Source organism: Chionomys nivalis, chromosome 7 (assembly GCF_950005125.1).
Source record: "Chionomys nivalis chromosome 7, mChiNiv1.1, whole genome shotgun sequence".
Lineage (NCBI taxonomy): Eukaryota > Metazoa > Chordata > Mammalia > Rodentia > Cricetidae > Chionomys > Chionomys nivalis.
In genome coordinates, this window is record NC_080092.1 from 64,024,415 (window position 1) to 64,037,231 (window position 12,817).

At 41.8% G+C, this 12,817-nt stretch overlaps 1 protein-coding gene across 4 annotated transcripts in view; it reads left to right on the forward strand.

The window, feature by feature from the left end:
* The window catches only part of Ap2b1 (adaptor related protein complex 2 subunit beta 1), a 116,137-nt gene that overhangs the window by 70,171 nt on the left and 33,149 nt on the right, over window positions 1-12,817 (forward strand). The window lies entirely within an intron of this gene.

Below are 12,817 nucleotides of genomic sequence, written 5' to 3' on the forward strand. Positions count from 1 at the left end.
TTAATATCTTGCTGATTTTCCTTTATGTGTAAAATGATTTATCTACAGTTGCTCATTCACCATTGCTATAATAAAATACCCATGTACAGAGGAGTCTTTAGCTTACAGCTCAGCAGGTGTAAGAGCATGGTGTTAACATTAATCTGGCGAGGGCACTTTGGCTTCCTTTTATCCTGCACAGAGTTGTGGTAGATGACATGTGACAGGGCAATGACATGTGACAGGGCAACTGTGAAAGTGAAGGAGAAGCAGAGGCAGTGATTTTTTAAAATAAAAACTCACTCTTTCAAAACCTAGGCAAGCTCTCACAAGAGCTACTGGAATGTCTAAAAGGGCTAGCATTCCCAGTGCTCTCACCCCAGGCCATTCCCTGTCTCAACTCCAGCATGCTAAAGATCCATCCTTCCAATAGGAAACCTCCAAGGAAAAACCTCTTTCCTTATGATAAAGTTGGTAACAAATTAGTTTAACTCTTTGGTGAAGAGTTTTTATTTTGTTTTAATAAACAAAAACAAGTTATGCTTAGAGTTACTCAACATTTTAAAGTGTTTTTTGAGAGTTTCATTTATCCTAACTTGGCTGAGAATAACTTTGAACTTCTGATTCTCCAGGTTCTACCTCCTCTAAGTGTAGGATTATAGGCATTTAGCACCATGCCTGATGTAAAATTTCCAACTCAAGAAACCGGACACATGCATTAACAATTAAGAGCACTGTCTCCATTTAATAGAGAACTAAGTTCCACTCCCTGCACCCACATGCAACTCACAGCTGTCTGTAACTCCAGTTCCAGGGGATCTGACACCCTCTTCTGGCCTCTGTAGGCATTGCACACTCATGGTACAAATAGATGAATACAGGCAAATACTCATACACATAAAAGTAATAAGTCTTTTTTTAAAGAAGACTCCTGGGGGCTGGAGAGATGGCTTAGCCGTTAAGAACACAGCTCTTTCAGAGGACCTGAGTTCAATTCCTAGTACCCACATGGCAGCTAACAATTGTCTGAACTCCAAGATCTGACACCCTCACACGTACATGCAGGCAAAACACCAGTGCAAATAAAATAAAAATAAATTATTTAAAAACGGAAGACTCCCACCTGAAGGGAAAATATGTTGATAATTAGCTTACATTTGGTCAGTGGAAAGGAGAAAAGGAAGAGATACGCTGTGGCAGACTTAAGACTTAGTGAAGGATATCCCTGCCTGGAAATTGAAAAGACAGAATAATGAGACTAAAATATATTTAACATGTTGAAAAAAAATTTAATAACCATGTAGTCCAGACAGATGGATCACAATGCTTGGTGTTCTAGAAATACCCATGTAGGATGTGACTACTATTGATAAAACAAGCTATTATGTTGCACTTCAAACTAAACATTCTTCAGTAGTGGGATACCAGCACAATTGGCTGCCGGTTCCCTGACTACCTTGTTGCCACAGTGGCTGATTGTTGCTTTTCTTAGCACTGAGTAAGAATTTTTTAGAGTAGACAAGTGAGTCAGAATGTAATTTGGCTGAGACTAGAAGAAGAAAACTAGAGTTACTCCGTAGATAGAATTGGCTGTTACTATGAGGAAAGTAATGTGTTAAGGGTGTTTCCAGCTCACAGTCTTCAGTAACTAACCCAGATATGCATCTGTTCTCTTTTCTTGGAGGCTAACCTCCCATTGGCCCATTAGGCCCCAAGCATGATGTCTAGGACAGTCGGCATGCATGCACGAATGCTCCCCTTCAGAAGTAGAAAGGAAGAATATTTGGGTCACAGAAACTAGGGCAAGTGTTTGGTTCCTAAAAGAAAACAAAGGAATTGTTAATTCACTTTCCTATTTGCATTTCTAATTTACTGAATCCCTGATAGGAACCCTCCTAAAAGAAGGTGGATCTTCTTTAGTAAGTTATTTTTCACATACCTGCTGTTATAAAAAGCAGTCTGTAAAAGTCCTGTCACTTGCCTAGCAAACACGACCCACCGCACCCCCAATTCCATCTCTAGTCAACTACTGATTCTCCAAGTTTTCCTCATGGGCCCTTTTCTCTCAGGGATAGCATAATTGTGACTCTTATTAATTGTCACTTGTCAGTGGTAAAGATAAAACCTTGAAGAGAAAAGCTTTCATCCCCTCTGAACACTGTATCAATGTCTGCTGGGAGACAAGGCGAATAGAAAGCTGGAGAGAGTGAGGAACTGCAGAGTTTAGCTTCCATTCTGCTCTTGTCCTGATGTGAACAAGAAGAGTTAAATTTAACTTAAGACTAGACCAAGTAGCCCAAACTTACTATAGTACTGTCACAAAAGTTTTTCATTAAAATGTTCAATAAGGGCTGGAGAGATGGCTCAGTGGTTAAGAGCACTGACTGCTCTTCCAGAGGACCTAGGTTCAATTCCCAGCACCCACATGGCAGCTCACAACTGTCTGTCACTCTAGTTCCAGGGGATCTGACACCTTCACACTGATGCGCATAAAATGAATCTAAATAAATTGTTTTTTAAAAAATAAATAAATAAAATGTTCAATAAACTACCATTTGTTATAGTATGAAATAGTTTAAGTTAAAAAATATACCATTTCTTCACCTGTATTTGTGTGTGGTGTGTATAATATACATACATGTGTGCGTGTGGATATGGAAGCCAATGGTTGGCATCCACCTTGTATTTTGAGATAGGATTCACTTGGAGCTTTTTGATTCAGCTGGTCTGGTTGTCTGATGAGCTCCAGCTATCTACTTTCTTTGCTTCCAAAGTGTTTGACTTACAAACACATGCCACCATAGGTGGCTTTCTTATGTGGCTACTAAGGATCAAACTCAGATGCTCAGACCTAGACACCAGGTCTTTACCAACTGAGCCGTCTCCCAGGCCTGCTGTTCCGCTATGTGTGTGTAGATCAGGGGTCAACCCCTGGTGTCATTTTCCTCAGGAGAACACTTTGTTTTAGGACACAATCTTTCATTGGCCCAGAGCTCATCAAGCAGGCTAAGCTAAGAGACCAGCGAGCCCTAGGGATCTGCCTGTCTTTGCCTGTCTTCCCACTGCTGGTATTGAAAGCATTTTTACCCCTTGCATGTTTGTGTTTTAATGGTTTCTGGTCATCAAAACCAGGTCCTCATGCTTGCAAAGTAAGCGCTATACTGACTGAGCTGTCTCCCCAGCCTCAGTTACTTCTAAAAGTAGAAAGTCAACCATTGTGCCGTAGATACAGGATGAATATCTGGTAGAGACCTGAACCTGGAATCATTTTACTGCCATTCCAGGGCTGGCTGAAAAGCTTTTGTGAGGTTGAAGATATAATTCACTGGCAGAGTTCTTGCCTATTGTGTGTAAAACTCTAGGTTTGCTCCACAACAAGTCAGTCTCTCTCTCTCTCTCTCTCTCTCTCTCTCTCTCTCTCTCTCTCACACACACACACACACACACACACACACACACATACGGTCTCTAAATCCAGCTTATGAATAGCATACAAAGTAAAATTTGCCCCACTGCAGAATTCTTTTGAGTTTATTTATATCAGATAATTATATCCTTAAAAAAGAAAAGATTATTCCCTCTATTTAAATAAAACAAAAACCTTAACAAGTCTCTAAATAATTTTTCTCTAAATGTGTTTAATTGACTCCAGTGTCATTGTTTCCATTCTTCATGTGTTAGTTGCTTAGAAACATTTTCTCAGTATACTCACTGGCAAGTAACTGCTTCTTCAAGTCAGAGCCTGAACAGAGACAATGGAGTTGTGACATGCCTTAGAGTTCCCATGGCTACATGGCTTCCTTTTTCATGGTGCTGTGCATGAGAATATTGATAGCATCATTCTTTCAGGATACTTTTTAGCAGGGTTATGTAAGAATCATTTGGGTTGGACGTGGTGTCTCTAACCTCAGCAGCAGTATGGGTTAGGCAAAAGACTTGCAGCAAGTATAAGGCTAGCCTGGGCTACATAGTGAGCTTCAGATTAGCTGAATAAATAACTTAAGCTAAAGTGTGAGACTCCGTCTCTAAAAAACAAAAACTGATTCTACAGGGAAAACTCAGACCCCAGCCTTCTTTCCCCGGTGTGGCCCCAGTTCTCCATAAAAGCAACCTCTTTTGCCTCTTCTAGTTGATCCTTTTGCTGTTTGCTTCTGTAAATGAAACACTGTCTACTGGAACTTCTGGGTTTTAAGAGTTCCTCGCTGCCTTGCTGTTATCACATGCATGCTTATTTCCCACATTCCATCTTCCTGGTCACCTTGAAATTTGTTTCAGTCAGTGATTACTGATGTTAAAATGCAGTCATGTTGAACCATATAATAAGCTGTGATTTTTCCCCACCAAAGTTCTTATAAATCAAAAATTTAATGTCTTCTTTTATGTTCTTAAGCACAATTCAGTCCAAAGTGTTATGAATGGAGTTGATAGTCTCCACCCTGGTCTTGTCAGCTTGCCTTTCTTGAAGTCTCTTCTGAGGTTTTAAGGCCTGTCTCCGTGCAGACTGCTGCTGCCCCCAACCCGTGCAGCAGCACCCTCATCTCCTCCACAGGCTCTCCACGTTTTAGTTTCATTTTCTTGGCTTATTTTTTTTTCATTTTGATAAAACAGATCTTCCTGAGACTAGGGAAATAAATTTTTGAGACACCATTTTTTTTTAATGTATATGGATGGGTATTTTGCCTGAGTGTGTATCTGTGTGCCATGTGTGTGGTGCCTATGAAGGCCAGAAGAGGTTGTTGGATTTACTAGAATTTCAGACAGTTTTGAGTCACTATATGGGTGCTGGGAATTGAACCCAGGGCCTCTGGAAGAACAGCCAGTCTCTTAACCTCTGAGCCATCTCTCCAGCCCTAAGGTTTCACCTGTTGTCTTCACACTTGTTTAACACTTTTTGTAACAATTCTAGGTTAAGAATTATTTTCTCTTTACTCTGAAGTCTTTATAGTTCTTCATCCTGTTCTATACCCTGTACTTCACCAATGAAGTCTTATATAGGTTCCCCATCCTTTCCAGACTACTCCATTTTTCTAAAGCAAACCCCAGACATTGGTATCATTTCTTCTGTGTGAATTTTGTCATATATCTTCAAAACAAAACAAAAAAAATTCTTTTTTTTAAAAAAAAAAAAACACAGTAGGGTGATAGGGCTAGAAAAACAGCTTAGTGGGCAAAGAAAGCATAAGGACCGGGGCGTGACAACAAGTACCAGTAATCCCAGTGATGGGAGGTGATGGGGGCTACGTGGCATGCTGGCAATACAGTCTAGCCAATCAGTGAGAGAGCCTGTAATTAAAAAATAAGTTGACCGGGTGGTGGTGGCACATGCCTTTAATCCCAGCACGCTGGAGGTAGAGGCAGGTGGATCTCTGTGAGTTCGAGGCCAGCCTGGTCTACAAGAGCTAGTTCCAGGACAGGAACCAAAAAGCTACAGAGAAACCCTGTCTCGAAAATTAAAAAATAAAATAAAAATAAAAAATAAGTTGGAACGAGGCAGAGTGATTTGATCTTTAATCTCAGCACTCAGGAAACAGAGGCAGGTGGAGCTCAAGGCTAACCTGTTCTTCATAAGAGAGTGCCAGATCAGCCAGGACTATATAGTGAGACCCTGTCTAAAAAAATTTGGAACATGTCATAGTTACATTATCACTGCCATGACAAAATATATTGACAAACACAAACTTTGGCTCATAGTTTCTGAAGGATATAGCCCACCATGTTGGGAAGGACATGGCAGCAGGCAGGAGCAAGAAGCTGACTTACATCGGAAAGCAGCGTGTACAGGAATGAGGAGGGGCCATACATACAGTCTCAAGGTTCAGTCCTAGTAGCCCACTTCTTCCAACAAGACTCCACCTCCTAAAAGTTCCACAGCTTTCCCACAGTTACACCAGCAGCTGGGAATATTTAATATTCAGACCACAGCAACAGTTATTAAGGAGGACACCCAACATCGGTATCTGGCCTGCACACACACACACCTACAATAATTATTCTCATATCTTAAAAATATTACCAACAATTTCTTGACAGCCAAGTATCCATTTAATGTTCAAATTCCTAATTTGTCTTAGTGTCCTAACTGTTTTGTTTTCCATTTCTGGGACTCAGACGCAGAGCCTTGTACATACTAGGTGACCATTCTACCACTGAGCTGCATCCATAGTCCCTTATTTTGGTTTTACTGTTGCTATTTATTTAAATTGGGAAAATTTATTATGAAGGGTAGTTGCTATCTTTGTAAACTTCTGCCATATTGTTTGTTGTGTTTGGGAGGTGGCAGTGTTGGTGATCAAGCTGAGGAACTTGTGACATACTAAGTCAGTGTTGTACGGTGAAGCTATAGCCTCAATCCTCTTTAGTTGTACTGCTTAATATATTAGTCATTAGCCTGCATATGATGTAGATGCAAGTTTCTATCCCACCTGGTCCTGCTGCCAAAAAGCCCTCAGTTTACAGTGTGGTTATGTAAATTAAAATTAAGTAAACATCTCTATTCCTCTACTCTATATAAAATAGTTGCTAGATTGGGTAGTACAGAGAGCTCTTCTTTATAGCCTACCTGTTGTAGGAGAGCTACTTGTTTGTTCCCGGCTGCCCAGCCCTGAAATAACCACACAGAAACTATATTATTTGTAATACTGTTTGGCCAATAGCTTAAGCGTATTTCTGGCTAACTCTTATATCCTAAACTAACCCATCTCCATTAATCTGCGTATCCATTTCCAGTCTTCTTTTTTAAATGGCCCAACCCCACCATACAAGTCCAGAATGCTAACCATTTAAGGATTTAATTCCTAACTGTCTAAGAATTCTATGGTTTTATTGCCCAATCTGTGTGCTTTATCTTAAGATGTTATTGCTCTTAAGTTTTCACTTCCTTTATGGATTTATGACTAAAATGTTTTATTCTTCTTTAGTTATAGCAGAATTTATGTATTTCAGCCAGCTTCTAACTCTGTGTAGCTGGAGATTACCTTGAACATATGAGTTTACAGGCTTATGCCACCACTTCCTGTTTATGTGGTGCTGGGAACTGAACCCAGGGCTTTGTGAATTTGAGGCAAGTACTCTACCAATTTAACCATAGCCTCAGCCTTAAATGTGATTTATATTTCTGTCTTTGCTTAGAAGACTGATTATACCTTCTTAAAAATTCTTTTTTGAGCCAGCAAAATGGTTCAGCCAGTAAAGGTTCTTGAAACAAGACAAACCTAAGTTAGATCCCTGGAACCTACATAATGGAAGGAGAGAACAAATTCTTGCAAGTGTCCTCCGACCGCCACATATGTACCCTGTGGCACATGCACATAAATAAACACACACGCATGAGGACATTTTGTTTTTGTTTTTGTTTTGTTTTGTTTCCTTGTATGCCTGTGTGAGGGTGTCAGATCACTTGGAGTTGGATTATAGACAGTTGTGAGCTGACATGTGGGTGCTGGGATTTGAACCCAGGTTCTCTGAAAGAGTGCTCTTAACCCCTGAATCATCTCTCCAGCCCCAGACTCTTATTAAAATCATATCCATTTCTAGCATAATTATAAGTTATAAGTGAATAATAGAAAATGAAATCCGTTGGAGACTTCTAGTTTGTTACATGGTTGGAAACAGCTTTAACTATATGATCTTTAGGTATTTAGAGAATGTTGAATTTTCAGACCAGCTGGCCTTGGTGGGCTCCCAATAAATCAGTTCCACTGTCACAGTGGGTGGGTGCATCCCTCGTGGTCCTGATTTTTTGCTCATGTTCTCCCTCCTTCTGCTCCTCATTTGGACCTTAAGAGCTCAGACCGTTGCTCCAAATTGAGACTCTGTCTCTACCTCGATCCATCGCCAGATGAAGGTTCTAAGGTGATATGCAATTTCAGTACAAAACAGGTAATGTCTTTCCAGTCCCTCTGTTCTCGTTATCCTGAAAAATCTTTACACAAAACTTGAATGTACATTATAGGTTCAAGTTAAAGAGAATGCTAGGATTTTCCTGAGCTGGACTGGTCTATTTTAGAGTCTCATTCACATTTACTTATAATACTCTCTCATGTTTTTCTCTAGTGATACGTTTTTTTAAGATATAAATTTTTTTGCCTTTAAAAGTGTAGGTTATTCAAGCTTCATGATACAAAAACCATTAGTTACTGAAATAAAAATTGAGGGCTTGGAGGGTAGGGTGGTGATATAACTCTTCCTATCGTGTTTAAGGCCTGGGAGTAAATTCTCACCACCTAAAAACAAAGAAAAACAGAACAAAATATACACATAGAACAAGGAGAAAAGAGATGCTCTGCAAAGCTCCCGAGCATGCACGTGTAAAGGTGTCTGTCCTGGGGCTCGGGCTGTATCTCCGTGGCAGAGCTCTTGTCGAACGCGCCCAAGACCCCAGGTTCCATTCTCAGTGAGAATAGAAAATCCTGCACTTGCGAGCATAGCTTTTGTTCACTCTTCTTCTGTGTTTGATAGAATTCCCACTACACTGGCAGTGGTAGGGGTTTGAGTATTTGCAGGAATACTATCAGTGTTTATTATCCTAAAATCCTCCTCTCTGTCTTCATAAAATTCCATAAGAAAGATAGTTATTTGAAATGAAAATGTCTTCCTTTAGTATCTCTGTAGGTAAACCAACTGTGGATTTTACAGAAGTTTCTTTCTGAATCAAAGTATGCAGAGTTAAAATCAGTCATGGTGACGTAGAATGAAAATGTACTGAATCTGAACTCATTTTCCCTTTTATTTATGTCCTTGTATTATTTTGAGATAATTTTCCCTATGTTGCACAGTCTAGCCTTCAACTCACAATCCTACCTGAGCATCCTGAGTAACTGGAGTTACAGGTGTCCACCACACCTGGCTTTGCTTTCCCTTTTGTTCCATTTCAGGAAAGCCTGGTTTGAGGGAAAGCTTTGTTGTAGTTGTCAGTATTACTATTTTAAGAGAAAAACAAAAAATAAACAGACCAAAAAAAAAAAAAACAGACGTGGGATTACTGGTGAATATTGTTAGGAGTCTGTTATAGTTTAGAAACTAAGAAAAATATTTACCAATATTTTTGAAAGGTGTATGAATGTACAGTGGTCCTTGGCTTAGAAGTGGCCTTTGTTTCCAGTAACCACTGAAAGAATTGGAAAGTAAATACTCAGAATCTATTGTTTTGCTGACAGTTTCTGTCCCTTCTGTATATGATGCTTCCCTGGAGGACTGCCTAGAGATAATATCGGTGCTCAGTGACCTGTCCTCTTCAGCATCTCAACAGCCCCATGTCTTCCTTTTGTCCACGTAATTGATAACAAACCAGACAGTACATAGGTATAGCTGTGACTAATTTCCAATTTTCAGCTAACCTGAAGTTTTTATGCTGCTACTAGTGCTTCTACAGCCTACTAGTCTAGGATTTGGGGTGTTACTTTAACTAATATAGTCCTGCCTTCATAATCTTAGAACATAGTACAGTTTCTATTAAATGTGTTTTAAAGGGGCTTTTTACATGATTTATTTAGTGTATACATGTGTGGTGTGAGGGTGGGTCTCTGTGACCTTCACAGCCAGCAGAGTAACCAAGCTGCGGGAGGCAAGAATACGGTTCGGTTCAACATGTCTCAGTAGCCAGTGTTGCTTCAGACTTTGAGAATCTGACGCTGAGTCTTTTATTTTAGACATTCTTGAGCACAGTACAATTTGGTGAAAACTTTGCTTGTGATAATTAATTAACTCAATCCCATGTGCAAAATGAGGCATATATAAGTCTTGAGTCAACTCAGTAAACTAAATAAAGATCGGATAGGACTACATCAGAACTCTGTTAGAGCACGCGTGACACTTTCCATAAAGATGGGTTCTATAGACTGACCAGGAAAAGCAAGCTCCTGATAAGGGGTGGGGGAGGATCCAGTATGGTCATATAACTAGCAGAAAGGTCACCAGGCTACTAACCATGTCTGCTCCCAGCCTTCTGGGTAGGTAACAGGTTATCTATGCATCCTCTCATTTGCAGGAACAACCCTGTGTGTTTGACAGTCCAGGTTCCCCTAGTGCTCATCTGTGAGCACAAGGACCTCAGTGCCTTCTGCAGTACGAGTGTGCACATGGGGAGGGGGCAGTCAGAAAACAGCTTGCACAAGTTGATTATCTCATTTTACCATGTGGGTCCTGGAAATTTAACTCAGGTTGTGTCTGGCTTGGTGGCAGGTACCCTTACTCACTGAGCTATCTGCTAGCTCCTATTTTAAAGTTGAACAGCAGTAGGAGGTGTAGCCTAATGGTAGAACTCTTGCCCAGCATGTATGAAGCCCCTGGGTTCAATTCCTTGAACCTAAAAAAAAAAAAAAAAAAAAGAAAAGAAAGTTTAATAATAAGTTCTCACAGCAGGCTGCAGCCGGTAAGTTTCCTTCCTCTGTCCATGAGTATTGATGCTATGATGTGACAGCTGCAGTCTCTCCCGGTCCTGGCAAGATACATATAGCCGTCATTGAAAGGGAAAAGAGTTATGACTGTGGGCGGGGACGGGGGTGTTGTATAGGATTTGCAGAACTGCTTAAGGTAAGAGTTTAGCATTGGGAAGCCTGGTGAGATGGCTTAGTGGTTAAGAGCACTTGCTGCTCTTGCAGAGGACATGGATTGAATTCCCAGCACCCACATGAGGGCTCACAACAGTCTATACCCCAGTTCCAGGAGATCTGATGCCATCTGGCTTCCTTGGACACCAGGCATACATACATACATACATACATACATACATACATACATACATACATGCAGGTAAAACACTCACACACAGTCTCCTTCCAGGCTACTTAGCTCCTTGCCCTGGAAAAGGCCTACAGCTCCTAGTCCCCCTTCCCAGGAGCAGGGCCTGAGGAGGACCTGTACCCAGCTAGCTCCACCAAGGCAGGAGAGGTGCTGGACAAGGTCCGCATAAGCAAACATGGGTTCCCCATGTGTCTCCCCACCAGGGCACCTGAGTGCCCCTTCTCAGGGCTCAGCCTGACCACGGCCACAGCCTGCCCGATGCTGTCCCTGGAGTTCATGAGCTCTCCTGGCTCCCTTATGTTACCCTGAGCTGTAGCCACACTCAGAGGTCCCTTACCTTCCTCTACCCCCAAGGACAGGGGGTTGTGTGTGCCTACCTTCAGGAAAGGAGCCAGTGCTGCCTGGGCCTCCCTCTGGTCATCTGAGCAGGGCTGAGGAGGCACTGGGTGGGCCTGCAGTAAGGGGCTGTTTCTAGCCATGAGCTACTATGCTATACGAGTTCCCATTTTCTCCGTGGCCCTGCTGGACAGGGAGGTGGGGGGGTTAGCTTTGGGGACCAGGCCACCCCGCCCCACATTCTGCTCAGGTGTCTCCAGGTCTCCTGGCTTAAAACCCCTTGGTCAAGAGTGTTTCTCAAGTTTAGTTTAGGCTTTTTTTTTTATTTTTTTTTTAAAGAAACAGTTTGACTTGCTTTCCTGTTCTTGAAGAGTTCTTAAATATTGGGGTCTGGTGGGTGGGGGCTTGGGATACCCACTGCCCAATACCCTTCTCCCCAGTCTCATAGGATCATCACAGTGGGAGAGGTTTCCTTCAGTCCTGCCTGCCTCTGGACACATTCCAAAGGCTTCCTGAAGTGGAGGTGGGACTCCTGGGCACCCCAGTTCTCACCCATCAGTGTGATTCAGCTGTTGGGCACCCGAGGACTAGCCCCTGCAGGGCTATCACTTCCTTGGTCTTCTCTGTCCAACCTGGAGGACAGCTCAGACCCCTTAACTGTGAGACGATCCATGGCTTGGCTACCAACCATGCTGGATTCTGTAAGATGAGGCCTGTTTTAGAGCGCAGCATGCAAGCATTTTCAGCTCCGTCCTGCCCGCTGGAAAGACCACCACAGACTCCTTTTGCACCGACTGTCAACGCTAGAATTTTGTATTCTGTTTTATAGGGACTTAATAGAAGTCCAAAAAATCAAAAAAACCCACTCACAAACATAGAATAAAAATAATATCTTTTTTTTAGTTATCATGTGGAGAACTGACCTGTCTCTGCCTGTAAAATAATTGGTGGCTATTTTTGGCACCGATACTATATAAAGGAATTCTACTGAAGGCTAACTAACTAGAGTAAGAAAAAAGTGAGGGTTTGTAATAATGGTGTTTAGATAGCCACTGGGTTGATCAGCGTAGTATCACAGGTTAGCCATATTTTGACAGAAAGAGGTCACATCTACACTATAAGTTCCTGTTGTGCTTTCTTGCCGTAAAACTTTTTTTTTTTTATTTTATTGAGTACAGTGGGGTTAGCTGTATAGATCATTGGAACACAAGGCCCTGGGCTTAATCCTCAACACCACAGGGGTGTGGAGGGATGCTACCTAGAACAAGAGCAGAGCCATGTATCTTGACATCATTTTCTCTTGACCCTGAAATTCCTTGTAAGGCACGAAGCTCATAGAAATGAACCTGCTATGGCGAAAGTTCTGTGCAGAAACCCTTTGAGCTTACATTCCCAGACAGAAAGAATGGTGCATTTTCTAAGCTGAGAAGCTGAAGTCCTAACAGTAGGCTACGGGACCTTACATGTCCTAACCATGTCCTTCTCTCTTCATACCTCATTGACTCCATCTGTCCCTCCTCCCCTTTCTCTGCTGTAGGGCTGGCAGTAGGTCCTCTACTACCTTGAACCCTTTAGATTGGCCATTTCTCCTCTGGAGTGTGCCCTCCCAATGGCTTATTTAGTTCTTTCAGGCCTCTGTGTAGCAAGCTTTCTAGTTGTACTATCTTTGGACCACCAACCTGCAAATAATGACCCAGAGACTTAGTAATTATGAAAGCTTGGCCTTAGCTTGGCTTTTCCCCAACTAACTTTTATAACTTAA